The 19,297-nt window shown below is 41.8% G+C and overlaps 1 long non-coding RNA gene across 2 annotated transcripts in view; it reads left to right on the forward strand.

Moving 5' to 3' along the window:
- The window catches only part of LOC105495307 (uncharacterized), a 28,547-nt gene extending 12,690 nt beyond the window's left edge, over positions 1–15,857 (forward strand). Inside the window, exons 3-4 of one of the 2 annotated variants that reach the window (XR_011608492.1) lie at positions 11,282–11,385; positions 14,990–15,857. This is a non-coding gene — a long non-coding RNA (uncharacterized lncRNA). Of the gene's footprint in view, positions 1–11,281; positions 11,386–12,840; positions 12,966–14,989 lie in introns of those variants that run through there. The other variant, XR_011608493.1, reaches the window with a different exon arrangement.
- The last annotated feature ends 3,440 nt before the right edge of the window (positions 15,858–19,297 follow it).

Below are 19,297 nucleotides of genomic sequence, written 5' to 3' on the forward strand. Positions count from 1 at the left end.
CTTTTTATACATTGCTATTTTTAACTTCATCTACCGAAACATCTTTGCATGTCAATACATCCATTTGCTAATGTCACATGGATTGAAAACTAGATCTCCTGGCTCCTCCCAGCTCTGTCCCATTCCAGGACCATTTTCTTTATGCCAATTGCCAATATTTCTCAGCCAAAAGCTGAGACTCTTGGCAGAGTTTTTCACTTGACCCAGTGTACCTTCATGTGTAAATAGGCTGTTCTCTAATTATAATTCATGATGTTTGCATGTAATAGAAGTCCTGCCTGAGAAGTGTTAACTTCATTGGATATCAACCACAGAATTTTTTTCTTCCAAATCACCAACCCCCCCTCCCAAAAACAGAAAAAAAGGAAAAGAAACGGCCAGGGCTACAGACAGGCCTTTATTTCGAATACATTGCCTGAGCGCTTGTATTAGGTCATGTTTTCTCTGGCGAGAACTGCCCTTGTATTTTTTTTTTTTTTTCCTGTCCGTTTAGTCTATAAATGAAATGGAGTTACTGCCCCTATTAAAATGGAACATTGTGCCCTTAGTTTGCTCTTAACGGGTGGGAAAACCCCATTAAGTGTTTGTGAAATATGTCTTAAATACAGGAATTTTAATCTAGTGGTCTAATAAATCCCTCTCCTCTACTCAAATGAAAGTCTTAGGTTTTCCGGCATCTGTTCAGTTATTTGTTCACCAAAACTGCCTTACAAAAACCTGACTCTGACAACTATGAATTAAGGACGTTTCTTCCATCAGGATTTTTTTTTTAAAGATGTCTTTCAAAGTAAGAAGGAACTTTGACAGGTGTATTCCATGGTAAGACACTATTTTTGAAACATGCCTGGAATTCTTGCTCTTCTAGGGTAAAAGCCATGAAATCTCTATGGCTGCCCCAGGATGTGACAACTCATAATATTCTAAGACCTAAGACTTCATAAAATTGTGAGTCCATTCCTTTGCCTCAATGTTCAATGGCTTCTAAAAAGTACACTCTCCTTTGGGAGCATATTTCACAGGAGTTGGAAAGTTCCTCCTTAGCATATCAAGCTGGATATAAGTAGATTAAATTCATCTCTTCTGCATATTTCTGTCTACTTTTTTTTTTTAGGGAAAAGGTGTTTATTAGGAAACTCTGAGTATATTTGCGTGTATAAGTTCTATCTTTTTATTGGAAGCAATAGGAGAAGATGTACACTTACATTTGAGGTCAAAGTTTATATTTTTTAGCCCCAACAATTTAATATTTATTTCCTAAAATCAAGGGCATTTCCCTTTATAATAAAAATGGAACTATTAAAAATGGAAGTATTAAATTCAGAACACTAGTATTGACACATTGTTACCCTATAGTTCTCAGATGTCATTCAAGTTTCCCCTGTTGTCTCTATGATGTGTTTGTAGGCTGGCACGGTGGCTCACGCCTGTAATTCTAACACTTCAGGAGGCTGAGGTGGGAGGAGGCTAAGGTGGGAGGAGGCCAAGGTGGGAGGAGGCTGAGGTGGGAGGAGGTTGAGATGGGAGGGTTGCTTGAGTCCAGGAGTTCAAGACCAGCATGGGGAACACAGCAAGACCCACCTCCACACGTAATAAAAAGATTAGCCAGGTGTGGTGGTGTGCACCTGTAGTCCTAGCTACATGGGAGGTTGATGAAGGAGGATCGCTTGAGCCCAGGAGGTCTAGGTTGCAGCAGTGAGCTGTGATCACACCACTAGGATACCCCATCTCAGAAAGAAAAAAATGATGTGTTTGTAGCCAAAGGATCCAGTTCAAAATCACACATTACATTTAGTTTTCTTGCTTCTTTTAGCTTCCTTCCAGTCTGGAGCAATTCCTCAGTTTTGCTTGACTTTCCTGTGTGTCTAGTGTATTTCAGCAGAACGAGGTAGAATGTACTTCAAAATAAACAATATCCGTGGGGATCCCACCTACACTGTGACTTTTGAAATGGGATGGAAGTAGGAAGGGAGCGTGTTCCGGCAGACATCTGGGATTGATACTTCTCAAAAAGTTCACTTGAAATCCATGGTCGTGATGTGATTCATTTCCTCTTGCCTAAGGGGTAGGTCTCACTGCTCAGGTATTCATTCACTCACCAACTTCCTTCCTTCCTTTATCCCTTCCTTCCTCCCTTCTTCCTTTCTTCATTCCTTCCTTACCCTTTCCTTCTTTCCCTCCCTTTTTCTTTCTCTCTCTTTTCTTTCTTTCTTTCTTTCTTTCTTTCTTTCTTTCTTTCTTTCTTTCTTTCTTTCTTTCTTTCTTTCTTTCTTTCTTTCTTTTTCTTTCTTTCTTTCTTTCTTTCTTTCTCTTTTTTTCTTTCTTTCTTTCTTTTTCTTTCTTCTCTTTCTTTCTCTTTCTTTCTTTTTTCTTTCTTTTTTCCTTCCTTCCTCCCTCCCTCCCTCCTTTCTTTTCTCTTCTTTCTTTCTTTCTTTCTCTCTCTCTCACTCTCTCTCCCCCTCCCTCCCTCCCTCCCTCCCTCCTCTTTCCATTTAACGAGGCGGCAAATATTTGAGTGTCTATTAAAATAAGGGGAAAAAAAAATAAATGCACTTTCCCAGTGAGTATGGACCTCAGAATCCTCCTCAACACAGCATCTCCAACCCATTTCTTCCTATAGGTGTGCTAGAGGAAAACATGAGAAAGCACATCTTAGGTGGCCAGGGATTCCCAAACACCATGTGAAACAGGGCCTTACATGCAGAAAATACTTATGGAATTAATTTAACCTGGTGTTAAATAATCTTTCCTTTCAGGGTAGGAGAGGAGATGAGTCAAAGAGCAAAAATAAAACAGAGAAGAAAACCACATAATACAATATTGAGTCAAGTATGTGCTTGTTCCTTTTGTTGCCTATCCTGAGGAGGACAGACGACTGGAAAATTTGAGTTGCTAAGAGCTCAGGATTGTCCCAGATACTATTATGAAGATAAAAGAGGAAGTGGAACTGAGTTCATTAATAGTGACTAAGAAAACCCTTAATGCTTGTTTTAGTTTGTGATTTTAGAGATCATGCCCCACCAATTGGTTCTGCCCTGATATAGTTTCCTGTCAGAGTCTTGACACTTGAAGATTTGATCATTATTCAGAGTATTTGTAAAAGTTCTTTTCTGAGTGGGGAAGGGGAAGTGGAGTGCAATATAAAAAAATCTTGCTTAATTTTTTGGAATAATTTTTTTTTACTGGTGATAAGATCTATAAACTTTGAGGATAGATTTAACTTGGGGAAAGAATAAAATATCACACAGAATAAATAGATAATTTACTTGGTTATACTAATCTAGAGTCGAGTAACTAAGATGCAATCATGATATTTTGTTTAAAAAAAAAAAGTGGCCAGGCTCGGTGACTCACGCCTGTAATCCCAGCACATTGGGAGGCCGAGGCAGGTGGATCACCAGGTCCGGAGATCACGACTATCCTGACCAACACAGTGAAACCCCGTCTCTACTAAAAATACAAAAAAAGTAGCCTGGTGTGGTGGCGGGTGCCTGTAGTCCCAGCTACTCGGGAGGCTGAGGCAGGAGAATGGCGTGAACCCGGGAGGCGGAGCTTGCGGTGAGCCAAGATTGTGTCACTGTACTCCAGCCTGGGTGACAGAGTGAGACTCTGTCTCAAAAAAAAAAAAAAAAAAAAAAAAAGAATAAATGGGCTGGGCACGGTGACTCAGGCCTGAAATCCGAGCACTTTGGGAGGCTAGGGTGAATGGATGGCCTGAGCTCGGGAGTTCAAAACCAGCCTGGGCAACATGGGGAAACTCTGTCTCTACTAAAAATACAAAAATTAGCCAGGCCTCTTGTCACATGCCTATAGTCCCAGCTACTCAGGAGGCTCAGGCATGAAAATCACTTGAACCTGGGAGGCAGAGGTTGCAGGGAGCAGAGGTCACGCCACTGCACTCCAGCCTGGGCGACAGAGCGAGACTCTGTCTCCAAAAAAAAGGAAAAAGCCTAAATGAATAATAATGTTTTTTTGTGCCTCACTTGTAAATGCCCATTTAGACATTTCCAAAGGCCATGTTCAAAAAGGAATTCCAAGAACATTTGGTGGGAGGGGGATGGCATCGTATTTGTTCTGAAGAAATACTTGTGAAAAGTTGTCATGTGACAAACTCATTCAGGTAAGGTGACTAAAAACCTACGTTGTCACTTTATCATTGCCTCCTACTTCTCTTCTGACTGGTGCCTAGAAAAGAGAGATCCGAAAGAGGGAGAGAATAATCCACAATTAAGATCCAGATTATTTTAGGGGAAAGGGAAAGGAAGGAATGAAAGCAAAAATTGGGCCCTGGGGGTATTTCGAGACTGTTTTTGGCCATGCTTTGCTGCCATTTGGCAAGGCAACCCTGGCCTTGTGTCCTTACAGCCATCTGACCGACGATGGCCGGAAGCCGACTATGACAGAGGCTTGAGATATTGCAGATCGGGTTGGGGAAGGTCAAAATAATTAGTCATTGGAGATGATATGAGGAAGAGAAGGAGGGGGAGGTTGGGGGAGTGGGTGCAACAGTAACAGTTCTAGTGTTGGAGCTGAGGAAGCCAACTCTGAAACATTTGGACCTTTGTTGTCTGACATTGCTTTTGCCACTCCTTCCTTCCTCCCACCTTTGCCTTCCCCACCACCTCCTCCAAACTCCCCTGCCCTCTATCTCTGCCCCCGCTGATGACCTCTCCATGTGAGTCGTAGGCTTTTACTACCCAAGATTTCTTTTCTCCAAGCAAAAGAGAGAAGAATTTATTTCATTCTCAGCAGCATCCCTGGCCAGCCTCATCAAAGGTGAGATGCTCCCAGGCTGACCTTCCTTTAGGACTGCCATTGGGCGGGTCGGGGGAGAAGACATTCCAAGAAGCAAGGGGGCACTTTCTGAAAGCGCTTTTATTACCCACACTGCTGCCCTGGCCCTCCCCCATCATTCAGCCTACTTTGAAATTAATTAATGCACAGCTCAGAGAATGTGGGCTTTATCTAATAAAACCTCTCCCTTACTCTGCCCTTGCTCTGAACCCATGCCTCAAGCATTTTAGTGAATTTGAGGCTGTTGACGTGGGTGGATTGACAGCCCTTGATTTGGGAGGCCTCCCTCTTTGACTGAAGACAGGTAGAGACAGTGGCGGCAGCAGCACCCAAAACAATCTGGCTGTTTGTTTCTCTCTCTCCTGGAAACACCCAGCCTTGGGGGCCAGGGCTGAGCTTAGATGCTGCCTTCTCTGGAAAGCCTTTTTAAAGTCATGCACACTTGTGATTCTGAAACGTTGCTGCATGTTAGAATCATCTGGGGGAATTTTAGAAAACCCTGGTGTTCAGGTCACATCCCAGACTAACCACGCTAGTTTCTGTCCGTGTGATTCTAACCAGCAGCTAAGTTTGAAAACCAATGGCCAAGAGCAGTGCTTCTTAAGCTTTAAGTTGCAAATGAACCCTCTGAGTGAAGATGTTGTTAAAATGAAGATTCTGATTCAGTAAGTAGGAGGTGGGATCTGATATTCTGCATTTCTCGTTTGCTCCCAGGTGACAATGACACCACCAATTCACAGACCACACTTTGAGAAGCAAGGTTCTATAGCAATGGTTCTCAATTCTTACTGTGCATCAGAATCACCCGGAAGACTTGCTGAAACACATACTCCTGGGCCCCATCCTTGCATATTCTGCTTCAGTAGGTCTGGGTGGAGGGCCTGAGAATTTTCATTTCTAATAATTTCCCTGGGTGACTGATTCAGGAACCACAGTTTGAGAACCACTGGCCTAGACTGCTTTGCTCATGCCCCCCTCCAGGTCTTCCAGAGTGCCTAGGCTGACTTCGTTGTGGCAGTCATTTATTTGATCAGCTGGTATTTACTCGGACACTTCCCATGCTCCAGGGATTGTACCAGGCACATAGGAGGCAGTGCCTTGTAGCTGTTGTCAGCAAGAACTTTAAATATGGAAGATGCGTCGTAAATTCCAGCCTAAGCTTTTTAGCTTCCTAACGAGGACAGATTGTTTTATCTATACAATCTCTCATAGAAGCTATTATATGTTGGAAATCTGTCTCTACAGAAAATACAAAAATTAGCTGGGTGTGGTGGTGCACCTGTAGTCCCAGTTATTCAGTGGCTGAGCTAGGAGAAGATCTATAAATATAGATCTGGAAGATCTATAATTACCTTTGACACTCAGCTCTACTTTGTAAGCTACATTTATTTATTCTTAGTTTCTAAATAGTATTACCATGGCCAGTGCCTTTCTAACAATTATAGAGTCATTTTATTTGTGAGATTAATGGTCTGAAACTTGGGTTTTATCAGCGATCTCTGGACTGGATGATAGGCGTGTTAAGAATTAACAGCCTGTAAGTTCTGGGATACCTGTGCAGAACATGCAGGTTTGTTACATAAGTATACACATGCCATGGTGGTTTGCAGCACCCATCAACCCATCATCTACATTAGGTATTTCTCCTAATGCTATCTGCCCCCTAGCTACCCACCCCCTGACGGGCCCTGGTGTGTGATGTTCCCCTGCCTGTGTCCATATGTTCTTATTGTTCAACTCCCACTAATGAGTGAGAACATGTGGTGTTTCGTTTTCTGTTCCTGTGTTGGTTTGCAGAGAACGATGGTTTCCATCCATGTAGCTTCATCCATGACCCTACAAAGGACATGAACTCATCCTTTTTTATGGCTGTATGGTATTCCATGGTGTATATGTGCCACATTTTCCTTATCCAGTCGATCATTGATGGGCATTTGGGTTGGTTGCAAGTCTTTGCTATTATGAACAGTGCTGCAATAAACATACATGTGCATGTGTCTTTATAGTAGAATGATTTATAATCCTTTGGGTATACCCAGTGATGGGATTGCTGCGTCAAATTGTATTTCTGGTTCTAGATCCTCGAGGAATCGCCACACTGTCTTCCACAATGGTTAAACTAATTTACACCCCCACTAACAGTGTGAAAGCGTTCAGTGTTTCTTTAATAGTAAAGACATTTTCATTATCAAAGAATGATGTTCATGTTTTTCTAGAAAAGCTATCATTACTCCATTTGTTTAAGCTTTTATCTTGAATAAAAATAAAACAAGCAAAAAAAAAATTAACAGTCTTTGGCTGGGCGCAGTGGCTCATGCCTATAATTCCAGCACTCTGGGAGGCTGAGGCAGGTGGATCTCTTAAGGTCGGGAGTTCAAGACCAGCCTGGTCAACATGGGGAACTCTGTCTTTACAAAAAATACAAAAATTAGCTGGGTGTGGTGGCGTACCTGTAGTCCCAGCTATTCAGTGGCTGAGCTAGGAGAATTGCTTGAACCCAGAAGGCAGAGATTGCAGTGAGCCAAGATCATGCCACTGCACTGCAGCCTGGGTGACAGAGCAAGACTCCGTTTCAAAAAAAAAAAAAAAAAAGAGTTCGCAAGGAGGAGATTGGGTGGACCAATGCTGGGAATAGAATCCTGAGACTGAAAATACTGTCATTAAAAATATCTGTAATGTCCTTTGAAGTGAGGAGGCTCATTGCCTTTTCCCATTTCAAGAATCTCAGCAATTCTGAGGAACCAGAATTTTCCCTTTAAATTGAACTTCTGTCTTTCTTACTTTATTGTCAGTCCATTTTTAAGTCAAATTCCTGAGATATGATTCACATGTAAAAGCTGTGAATATTTAATGCGAACCACTTGATGAGTCTGGAGATAAGTGTATACCTGTGAAGCTATCACCACAATCAACACCATAATCATTTCCCTCACCTCCAAAAGTTTCCTTCTGTCCTCTTTGTTTAATGTGGTTATTATTGCTGTGATAAGAGGACAATGTCTACACTTCTAGCATATTTTTAGTATGCAATATGGTTAACTATAGCCACTATGTTGTTCTCTGGATATCTAGGACTTATTTATCTGACATAATCAAAACTTTCTATCACTTGACCAATATCTCTCCATTTCACCCTCCCTGTAGGCTTGGCAACCACCACTCTGCTCTCTGCTTCTGTAAGCTTGACTATTTTAGATTCTTCATAGAAATGGGTTCATCTAGTACTTGTCCTTCTGTGCCTGGCTCATTTCACTCACCATAATATCCTCCGGGTTCATCCACATTGTTTCAAATGGCAGGATTTTCTCGCTTTTCAAGGCTGAGTAACAATTCATTATATGTATATACCACATTTTCTTTATCCATTTATCTGTCAATGGACATTTAGGTTGCTGTCATGTCTTGGCTATTGTGAATAATGCAATTCTGATTTCAATTCCTTTGGATATACACCCAGAAGTGGGATTTCTGGATTATATAATGATCTATTTTTATTTATTTATTTATTATTTATTTATTTAGAGACAGTCTCGCTCTGTCACCCAGGCTGGAATGCAGTGGCACCATCTCAGCTCACTGTAACCTCCACCTCCTGAATTCAAGCGATTCTCCTGCCTCAGCCTCCCAAGTAGCTGGGATTACAGGCATGTGCCACCACGCCCAGCTCATTTTTTAATTTTTAGTAGAGACGGAGTCTCACCATGTTGCTTGGGCTGGACTCAAACTCCTGGCCTCAAGTGATCCACCTGCCTTGGCCTCCCAAACTGCTGGAATTACAGGTGTGAGCCACTATGCCCAGCCATGATGACCTCTATTTTTAACTTTTTGAGCAACCTCTACACTGTTTTACATAGTGGCTGCACCAGTTTACATTCTGACCAAAATTATACAAGAGTTCTCTTCCTTCCATATCACCACCAAAACCTATCTTTTTAAGACAGTAGCCATCCTAACAGGTATGAGGTGAGATCTCATTGTGGTTTTGATGTGCATTTCTCTGATAATGTTGAGCATCTTTTCATACATGTTGGTCATTGGTATGTTTTCTTTGGGAAAATGTCTATTCAAGTCTTACCCCTTGAAAAATCTGGTTCTTCTTTACTTCCTTCTTTCCTTTCTTCTTTTCTTCTTCCCTTCTTCCCTTCCTTTCTTCTTTATTTCTTTGCTTCCTCTCTTCTTTTCTCTTCCTTCCTTCCTTTCTCTTTCTTTTCTTTCTTTCTTTCTTTCTTTCTTTCTTTCTTTCTTTCTTTCTTTCTTTCTTTCTTTCTTTCTTTCCTTCCTTCCTTCCTTCCTTCCTTCCTTCCTTCCTTCTTTCCTTCCTTCGTTCCCTCCTCCCTCTCCTCTCTGCCTCTCTCCTATCGAATTGTAGGAGTTTCTTATATCTTTTGGAGATCAACCTTTAATTGTACATACAGTTTTGGTTTGCAAACATTTTCTCCCATTCTGTTAGTTGTATTATCATTTTGAAGTTTTTTTGTTCTGTGAAGAAACTTTTTAGTTAGATATAGTCCAATTTGTCTGTTTTTGCTTTTGTTGCTTGTGTTTTTGGTGCCATATCCAAGGAATCATTGCCAACGTCAATATCAAGGATACTTTTTCACATTTTTTCCTAGGATTTTTATAGGCTAGGATATTTATAGCCTCAGATCTTAATTTAAATATTTAATTCATTTTAGGTTTGTTTTTGTGTATGGGGTAAGATAAGGATCCACTTTCATTCTTTTGCACATGGATATCCAGTTTTACTAACACCATTTATTGGACAGAATACCCTTTCTCTATATGTATTCTTGGGACCCTTGTCAAATACCAACTGACTATTTATTCACAAGTTTATTCCCGGGCTCACTATTTGTTTCATTGGTCTACATGTCTGTCTTTATGCCAGTGCTATATTGTTTTAATGCCTGTAGCTTTGAAACAGATTTTCAAATTAGGAAGGTGTGATGAGTGCTTTGGTTTCTGGGTAACTTGTGGTTCCATAAGAATTTTAGAATTTGTTTTCTATTTCTGCAAAAAAAATGCCATTGGGATTTTAATAGGATGGTATTGAAACTATAGATAGCTTTGGGTAGTACAGACATTTTAACAACATTATTATTAATTGTATCAGTCCATTTCATTTAGTTGTCATCCAATAGTCTGAAAGCTTACTGAGGATAAGAATTACATCAGAAAATTCTCCTTTTATCTTTCTTGATTAATGCGCTAGTGCATAGTAAATATTAACTGAATGAGTGAATGCAGAGATAAAGATTAAGGGCCTCAAGGAGGGTGGTGGAGCTGGAATTTGGACCCAGCTCTATGTAAGTTTAGAATCTCTTCCTGTCCTAAGAATTAAATTTTTCCAGGCACCTGAATTCACTCACATATAATTGAGAAGAGGCTATGGACTCAAAAGACTGGAGTCCTTTTCTAACAGCTTTGAAATCATAAAGATGCAAAGAATGAAGATTTCTTTTCTTAATACATTGACAAATGTTAGCACACCATAGAAGGAATTTTCCTATGTTATTGGAGATACTTCTAGGTCATGCATTGTCCTAGCAAAGCTACAAATACTTAATTATGTTTCTACCTTACCTAAAATGTGTTTACCTCTCCAGCAGGTTGCTCTTTTAATAACTGCTATGAAGCAGAGCCATGGGTTCTTTGTATATCCCAGTCTACTAGAGTCAGGTGGAGCCATGTCTCCAATTCTGTCCAGTGGGCTGTGAGAAGAGGGAATACATGTCATTCACATGCCAAAGCACACAAAATCAGATGTGGGTTCTCCATGAGCTCTCTTCCCCTTCTGTGGTGACCATGGAGGACTAATATTGCAGATGATGCAGCTAAGACTAGGTAGTCAATGGATCCTGCCATCAGCCTGGATCCTTGAATGGCTATGTGGAGCAGAGCCCCCTTACATTACCTGCTGGACATACAACACAAGTAAGAAGTCAACCTTTATGATATTGAATCACTAAAATTCCAGAGAAATTGTCTGCAAAATAGTCTAGCCTCGTTTGAATAATTTAAATCCCAACAGAGCAAGTCAAGTTTGTTCTCTCATGGGGACCTTTGTTAAAATTGATGGTCTTCCTGAATTCTTTTCTTTTTCTAGCAATTCAAATTCTACTCATCTCCCACAACCCATTTAGCCTGTGACACCGTCATTGGCAGCCATAGTCAACAATGATTTCTTCCTGTAGTTCATTCATTTCACAAATATTTCATGAGTATTTATTATGTGCCAAGTAGATTAAATAAAAATTAATGAGCCTAAGTACTAAGATAGAGAAAGGACATGTTTCCTGGCCTTAATACCTCTCTAGGACCTTTTTAGTCTCTGATTACCTTATTTTTTCACAATGTGTTTATATGATCTTCTGCTATAGTTTTATGAGTGTTTGGCTGGCCAGAGAGGATCCTGATGTTCTTAAATAACCTTTCTTTTATGCCCTTTTCTTCTCTCTTTTCTCTTCTCTGTGAATTTTTGCTGCCTTAGGCTGTCAAATAAACACATTGCTAGGAGGATCACCTCAACCTGTAGGAGCTTCCTTCCTGCCAAGAAGCTGGTTCATTCACCACTGAGCATCATCATCATGGAATGTAAGTGCATGCTTTGCTCTGGGCTCTCAATCCCACTGGGACTTGGACCTGGACTCAGTCAGCTGCTTGATTTTCAGAAGGGAGGCTGACCCCGTGGGGCAGGCAAAAGCTTGTTTTGATAGTCATCACCATGTGGAAGCTGTGTGTATGTGCCAATTTACACAGCATCAAGGTGTTACATTTGCTACTTGGAGTTTGACTCCACAAAGAAAAGCACTGCAGGTTTAGGGAAGCTTAGTTTTTCCTGGCTTCGATGCTCTCCTCTAGATGGAAGGGGACCTGTAACAGCTGAGTTGAGAGATAACCCATGATACCTGGAGCCCAGATTGGGGAAATGCCCTGCTTCATGTAGCACAGTGAGTGGGGATCAGAGCTGGAACTAGAAACCAGGACTCATGGGTCCTAATGCAGTGTCCATCCTTTCATATCATACTCTCTGGCTTCACTTTTCAGGACAAATATAATCATTAAGCCTCCCTTATGAGGCAAAATTATCTAAATAAAAATAATAATTAGTAACGATAATTTCTACCTTATAGTTAACACCACTCAGTCTATACCAGGCTTGAACAGGGTAGACCGTCTACTAAGAGTGTAGTAGGCCCTCAATAAATAATAATTGGATGGGTGAATGAAAGACAGCATAGTAAAGTGCTTGAGAGGAGGGGTGGGGTTCAAGTCCTGGCTCATACAGTTACAAGCTGCAAGACTTTAGCAAGTGAATACAACCTCTCTGTACCTCCTTCTCTGCAGTGTTCACATCGGCATAATAATATTTATAACCATTGAAAGGATTGAACGAGGTGGTGCAAGCAAACACTTACTGGCACGCAGTGGGTGCTTGATAACGGGAAACCCATTACTACCCTTATCATCATCATCGTCATCGTCATCATCTTCACTCTTGCTTAGAGTAGAGGGAGGAACAGAGAAGATTAAAGTTAGAGGCAGGAAGCCTACTTAAGAAGTTATTGTAATTATCCACTCAGTATCTCCCATTACTGAGCCCTTTCCACCTGCCAGACACTGTGCTAAGTGCTTGATGTGCAATATCCCAGGTAACATCACTCTGAGTTTTATGTGTGCATTAGACAAAATAAAAAGCAAGCAGGATTCAAAATATTTGTCCCCACTCCAAGAAAAAACCTGCCTGTGTCATCACCATGAGCCTTGTCCCAACATCCCAACTTTGTAAGGCATTTTCCAAAATGAGAGAAGATTCTGCACAATAGAAATTTGGATGTTGGGCCACTGAGAGTTTCACAACTTGTGTCCCCAAAGTATAGTGCCAGCCACCGTTCTTCTATGGGGATTCGAGTTTCATCAACTTTATCACTGGGGTTGCTGGAGAAAAGGTCATGGATGTGATAGATGCCCTGAAGCCAGGAACAGCTGTGTCTAGTAGCATCAAACATGAATGGGACTCTGGGTCAGTCTCATATTCTTTTCTCGTAGGGACCAGCGTTTCTCTTTCACCAAAGCGAAATGCTTAGGGAAGCGTTACCCTGCCATATGTCAGCCTTGATGGATGAGCCAGTGCTACGATGGATTTACCAATCCCATGACATGGTATAAAGACTTTCTCAGACCTAGCCACAATTTTGATATTCTTTCTGAGAACTTTGGAGAGGCAGACTGATGCTTTAATTGGTCATCTGAAAAAAAAAAAAAAAAAAAAAAAAGTCACTACCAAGTCGGTAGTGCTGAGCTGAGGTCTGTGGAGAAATTCATGTATAAGTTTGGTAAAGCTTCCGGGTCTTCTGGATCCAGGCAGATCTTGACAATTCAGAACTGTCCTATGAATTGCTCTGAGACCATCTCCATGTTGTTCTCCCATGCGATTAGTTACATCTCCTCCTGAAGCTTTCATAGGATGAGCAATTTGACGACTAAAAAACAAAAAAACAAAAAAAGCTTGAGACTGGAGTGCAAATTATTATTTGGAAATCTTACCTCCTAATGACCTTATTTCAAAGGCAGCTTTACTGAGTTTGGTTGAAGATATGAAGGTAAGAAGTGCCTCTGCAAATTTATGTAGGGTGGAGGTGGTATGTCCAATTGCCCACATGACACAGTGCTTGTGCAATGCAAAGAACGTTCAAGAATCATCTGCTGTAGGAATGACAGAGAAGCTTCTTCTCAAAGTCTATCTTTTTTTTTTTTTTTTGAGACGGAGTCTCGCTGTGTCGCCCAGGCTGGAGTGCAGTGGCCGGATCTCAGCTCACTGCAAGCTCTGCCTCCCGGGTTTTTACGCCATTCTCCTGCCTCAGCCTCCCGAGTAGCCGGGACTACAGGCGCCCACCACCTCGCCCGGCTAGTTTTTTGTATTTTTTAGTAGAGACGGGGTTTCACCGTGTTAGCCAGGATGGTCTCGAACTCCTGACCTCGTGATCCGCCCGTCTCGGCCTCCCAAAGTGCTGGGATTACAGGCTTGAGCCACCGCGCCTGGCCTCAAAGTCTATCTTTTATCAGTGGGTAGTGGCTCCCTGAAACTCTCGGCTGAGATAGATCCTGAGAACTCATCCGGGTTCAATGGGAAAAATAAATAAAATGATTGACCAGTGATGTCTGTTGTGGATGCGACAATAGAGAGTTATGACCTGTGAGCCAAATATATATTCTCCTACCTGCTGTCCAATTTTCTCATTTTCTAGATGGGCAATCTGAGTTTCACGTAAAAATTACTTGCCCAAATTTACATAATGTACTACAAGGTAACTCTACATTAAGTTAATGCCATTGTGTCTTTTCTACCACATGATAAAAATTAGCTCCAATCACCCATGAGAGGAAGCAGGCTGATTAGAGAAAAAAAAAATTGTGTATGGCCTCACAATATAAGTTAGATTTAGTTTGCTGGTTTCCACCAACATCTAACCTATTGGTGACTTATGCAGTGTGGTTTATTTTAAAGCTGCCCCCAGTTTTTTTTTTTTTGCTTTGCAAAGAGCCTGAATTATTTTAACGGGCCACTTTGTGCCAGTCATTTACAAGCCATGGGAACTTCTTGAATTTACACAGTCAGATTAAAGTTATTGTGAAACAGGGTGATGCAGCTTTCACAGGGGATATCCAAGCGACAGGGGTTGTTGACTTGTTATTTGTTGAGTGATGGGCCCTAAACTTCCCCCAGTGATATGTTACACCACCCTGATCCTTTTTCTTCCATTTCCATGGTATCCTCTTCCAGACTGGCTGGCGCAGCTGAAAAATAAACACTGGGTGTCCCCCGCATATGGTGTGAGGAGTGGGAAGAGAGGAATCATATTTATTTTAGATGCACCCTGGAGATCTTGACACTAATGCGTTTCTCTCTCTCTTCTCAATTCCATGAGTGGACGCTTAATATGATCTCTGATTATTGCAAGGGAAGAGGCCAGTGTGACAGCAAATCTGGGATCCAACCCAGACAAACAGTGGGAAAGCAAATATCTTGACAGACCAGTATGGAAAATTCTCCTTTCTTTAGAAGACAGATCTGTCCTTCTTATTTAATCCCCAGCACAGCTGCTCTCCTCAGGGCATAGAGACATCAAATGAAAACAGATTCTGATTTGGGAATCATAGGGGCAAATCTAATTTCAGATTATTCCTTTTTCCACAGTCTTACCCTGCTGGAGGTTCAAGCCAAGACGTAGAAAGAGGACATTACCTGGGACAGGAGTTAATGCCTGGGGATGCCTGCAGCACCATTGTCACCATTGGCTGCAGTTCACTGAGTGCTTCCTCCCTGCCAGGCACCTTGCACACCTTATTTTCAGTCTCTGCAGCTGCCTTGTTGAGGTTGGCTCTCTATTCTTCTGTTTCACAGTTGAGGAAACTGAGGTTAAGAGATGTGAATGAATTTTCTCAAAGTAACATTAGGTATTAGTAAGATTTCATTTATCCATTCACTGTTAAATATTATTAAGTAACTACAGTGCTTTAAGAACTCCATGTAAATGGTGGATTTGAGGCAAAACTTTAAAAGCTGAATTAAATAAGGAGCTAACATTGCAAAAAGCTGAGAAACTTATGTTCTCGGTGGAGCAAATAGGTTGTGTCTTTTCGGTTACAAGTAATAAAATCCAGAGGCTACCTCAATGGAAAAATAAAGCACTAGATGGTCTACCAAAGACAGAGAGGCAGGTGGATTTTGGGAAGGGGTAGGAATGAACAGCTAGAAAAATGTGACTTACGTTTTCTCTCTTATCTGCCCCTTAGCTTCGTAGCTTTCTTGTTCTCATGTATAGAGTGATCAAAGATGACCACCGCCAACTTTAATATCAAAGATTAAAACACAAAAAAAGAAACACACAGTGGCTCATGCCTGTAATCCCAGCACCTTGAGAGGGTGAGGCAGGAGGATCACTTGAGCCCAGGAGTTTAGGACCAGCCTGGGCAACATAGCAAGATCCTGTCACTATAAATAATAACAAGATTAGGTGGACATTGTGGTTTGTACCTGTGGTCCCAGCTCTTCAGGGGGATGAGGCAGGAAGATCCCTTGAGCTCAGAAGTTTGAGGCTGCCATGAGCTGTGATTACGTCGCTGCACTCCACAGCTTGTGTGACAGAACAAGACCCTGTCCAAAAAAAAAAAAAAAAAAGACATCTAAATAGATAAATAGAGCAACTCTCCCTTTCAGAATCCTGGGCACAAAATTTCTATTGGCTTACCTTCTGTCAAGTGTTTAATCCTAGTCACATATCTAAGGCTGTGGGTGGATGGGGTCATATGATAAAATATGGCCTGGATTGATCACTGTGGGTGAAGGACTCAGTTAAGGTGGCATTAGAAGGTGGAGAGATAGCTTGAAAGATGTACCTCATCCAGTTACAGAGCTAAAATCCAGACCTGAGTGTGTCTAAGTCAAAACACTACAGTTGACTACCAACTTCACATCTTCTATCATTTCAGAGTAGCACAACACTGGTCAAGAAAGCCCCACATGTTGGTCATTTGTGCCTCCCATATGGTCAATGTTACATTGCGAGGAAGCATGCTGACCACGACAGTATGCTCTACACCTGTGTGGCTACCGTGTTTTGGTTGCCTCCATATAGTGCAGTGGTTAAGAGTCCGGGTTCTGGCGCTGGAACACTGGAATTTGAGCCACAGCTCTGCCACTGTGTGCCCTTGAGAAAGCTAACGGCCTTCATTACATGGGTTGGTCTTCTCCTCCATAACAGGCAGATAATATTAGTTTCTAGCTCAAGAGGTTATTGCCAAGATCAAATGAATGAGTACAGATTAAGACTTATTGAACAACAGCCAATAAAGGCAAGTTATTTTGAGATACCCAGACTGGACACCATGGGAAACAATGATGAAAGACTCTCCCACACACAGACATGGTGTGATAAGTCAGGGGTTGCAATATTCTGGAAGCTCAGTCAGCATAATGAAATGATAGGTCCAAGCATGATGGACACAGTTCCTCTGGAATCATGTTCCAATTACCATATGGGACCATGGTCCCAGATGCTGACCAAATCTGCTGGCCCAGCTTGGCTTCATTAGTCCCCGAAGATCACCCAGACAGATCAAAGAAAACCCATCCTCGACCAGCCAGAGATTGCTCAACAAACCAATGACTGGCCCACCAGGGACTGGAATTCCAACTTGCTGGCTAGGTCTGGAGAAGGAGGAGGAGGTGGAACTGTGTCCTTCTTTCCAGTATGGACTGAGGGCCAACCATGTGTCAAGGCTTGGAGGAGGTACCGAGGTTGCAGAAAGAAAGGCCCAGTCACGGAATTCAGAGAACTCAGAGTTCAGTGGGGAAGACATAGGCATCCATAATTATACGGGACAATTCATGTTTTTCATTGCTCTGGTAAGAATTTAATGGGATTATAAAAATGACAATAAAAACAAGAACAATAAAGTGAGATTAAAAGAAATGCAAAAAAAAAATATGTAATTTCATGAAGAAGTTAAAACAAGGGCAAAATGAGAGAAGAGGGGATAAAATGTAGCTGGAGTTAAATTAGTGGCTGAAGTCAAGAGACTGACTTTGGAGCCTGGGGTCTGCCTCTTCTGAGAGAGCACAGTGAGCTTGACAAAAACAGTCTACCTTCAGCATCTCTGCTTCCTCTTCTGTAACGTGGGGATAACAAAATCATATGCGGATTTTGTGATGAATGAATGACAGCAGCTCTATACGGCACCTTACACAATGTAGGGCCGATTAGAGGTGGGGATGAGGTTTCAATTATGGGCTAATGGTGCAAAGCTTGAGATCATGATGCTTTGCCATTCACCTCTTCTCCCTTAAAGGGTCCTAACAGAGGGAGCTCTTCACATAAGGATTACCCGCCAAGCAGGAAGCAGGCCACTGCTTTATTAATAACTGATACAAATGAATAACCTAGCCAACATTCAATGGCACCAAACACTGAGCTTTCTACCAGAGCTAGGTTTGGGATATAAATGAGGGCTTGGTTTGGGATATAAATGAGGGTTCCTGCTGCTATACCCTCATGGCAAGTTCCTAGCCAGACTAGCTTCCTCATTTCAGAGAAGGAAGAATCAGAACAGAAAACACGAAAAAGCACATATACACCATTTGAGTTAGACATATAGTCCCTGAGAATAAAGACTACGGCCTCCCTTGTCACTAGATTTGGCCATATGGCTAAGCTTTGGCCAGTACATTATAAGATCTTTCCTAAAAAGACAGCTAGCTCAGACCCTTGTTTATTTATTTGTTTGTTTTCATTTGTTGTTTCTTTCTCCTTCCTGCTGGTTGGAAGGTGACTAGCATGGTGACAGTCCTGGCAGTCAACTTTGATTACATGAACCTGGGCCACATCCTAAGGAAGGCAGGGCCAAAATCTGGAAGGAACCTTGGCCTCTGGGGACTTGACCTGCAGAAGTCTCCCATTAGCTCTAGATTTCTTCCCTTCAGATTTATACATGAGAGAGCAGGACACTTCTACTGTGGGTACGCTGCTGTCAGTTTGAGACTCTGTTAGAACTAAACTTAGTTCTAATGATACAAGAAACTTGGGGCTGAAAAAATATAAATATCAGTATCTAGAATCATAATTCAAAGTCTTGGGTTTTAAAAAAAATACATAATTGGATAAGACATGTTCCAAAAAAGTTCTCTGCTTGTTATTCTCTCAAACTAAAAAGAGTCTTTGAGCCTCCACTGGATTTCAGGTACCAGCAGAGGATGTTACAAAAATCCAAGGATGAGTGACATGCACAAGGGTTTGTTTTATGCATCACTGGGGCTTTTGTTTCATGTTGGAAACAGCATATGAGGTAGGTTTGAGTATGGGGAGAATTTGAGAGGGAGAGAGAGGAGGGAAGGAGAAAGGGAGAGGAGGTAGGGTGGAAATGTTTCTAGGAGAATTAAAAGTGGGACTAAGACAGGCATAGTGGCACACACCTGTAGTCCCAGCTACTCTGGAGGCTCAGGCGGGAGGAGGGCTTGAGGCCAGGAGTTTGAGTCCAGCCTGGTCAACATAAAGAGACCCCATCTCTCTTAAAAAAAAAAAAAAAATGGTAGAACCAAAGGACATGAGAGGAAAAGCCCTTTTCCCAATTTCAATATTTAGCCATGGTCTTTGTTTAATAAGAGAGTCTCTTTAATTGCTTAATCATGATGACTTGATTCTAATTCCTGTTATCTGTGTGACCTGACACAGGCTGTGATACACTGTCACTTCCCAGTAGATGATGGATGCTGCAGTTGTTGTTAGATACTCAGACCAATGCAAGCGGAGAGCAGGGCCCACCGGTAGCACCTTTTGTTCTATGTATGTTTTCGTTTCTCATTTGAGGCACTGGGTATTCATCTCAGTATAACCCAACACTAGCTCCTACCCTGTATCTTTAGGGCTGTAGTTTACAGTCAAACAGGTTAGGTGATGGATGACTCTAGGGAGGGCCACTGACATCGTCCACAGTGTGATTTGCACTG

This window comes from Macaca nemestrina, chromosome 10, assembly GCF_043159975.1.
Source record: "Macaca nemestrina isolate mMacNem1 chromosome 10, mMacNem.hap1, whole genome shotgun sequence".
NCBI classification, from domain to species: domain Eukaryota; kingdom Metazoa; phylum Chordata; class Mammalia; order Primates; family Cercopithecidae; genus Macaca; species Macaca nemestrina.